The sequence below is a fragment of the Gavialis gangeticus genome, unplaced genomic scaffold (genome assembly GCF_001723915.1).
Source record: "Gavialis gangeticus isolate Ggan-Ray unplaced genomic scaffold, GavGan_comp1, whole genome shotgun sequence".
NCBI classification, from domain to species: Eukaryota; Metazoa; Chordata; order Crocodylia; family Gavialidae; genus Gavialis; species Gavialis gangeticus.
The window spans coordinates 107891634-107892298 of record NW_017729022.1 but is presented as its reverse complement, the minus strand read 5'-3'; positions in this window follow the sequence as shown (position 1 = coordinate 107892298).

Genomic DNA, 665 nt, shown 5'->3' with positions numbered 1-665 from the left:
CCACTCAGCAGCTGCAGCCAGCGCCACCCCCCAGCTGGGGAGGGGTCCGGCCCCTCGAGGGACCCAGCTGGGCCGCGCCACGCTGACGCGGTGTGTGTGGGAACCTTGTCCCTTCCGCAGCCCTTCAGCAGCCATTAGGAAGGTGCTGAGGGGCTGGGGGAGGGACAAAGGGTAGGAACGAAAGTAAACTGTGTTTACTTTCATTTCCTGTGGCAGCACTGTGGGCTACAGAAAATGCCTCGGCGGGCCGCATGGCGGCCCACGGGCCGTAAGTTGAACCAGCCTGCTTTAAGAGATGGTATTTCATGACTGAGTGGCAGGGTTCCATGTTGATGGCCTTTGGTGTCCAGATTTTGGGAGCAGTCTGGGTGGGCCAGGCTCAGGAGGTCACTTGGGTTAAGTACGGATAGTCAAAAAGCCCAAGGCTGAATTGATTCAATCTGTACACGTTAGTTTAACCTGTGAAATTGAACCAATAAGCACATGAACAAACATTCACTTTTGATTTTGGAAATGAAGCCACATGCCTAAAGAGAGCTGGGCAAGGGCTAGTCCTGCCACCCTGTGAGTGGGGGTGGCGGGGAGGTGCAAAGTATTCTGAGATATTGTGGGAGTGTGAGTTAACTTGAATCTAGAGGGGATCTGGGACAGAAGTTCAATAAGCT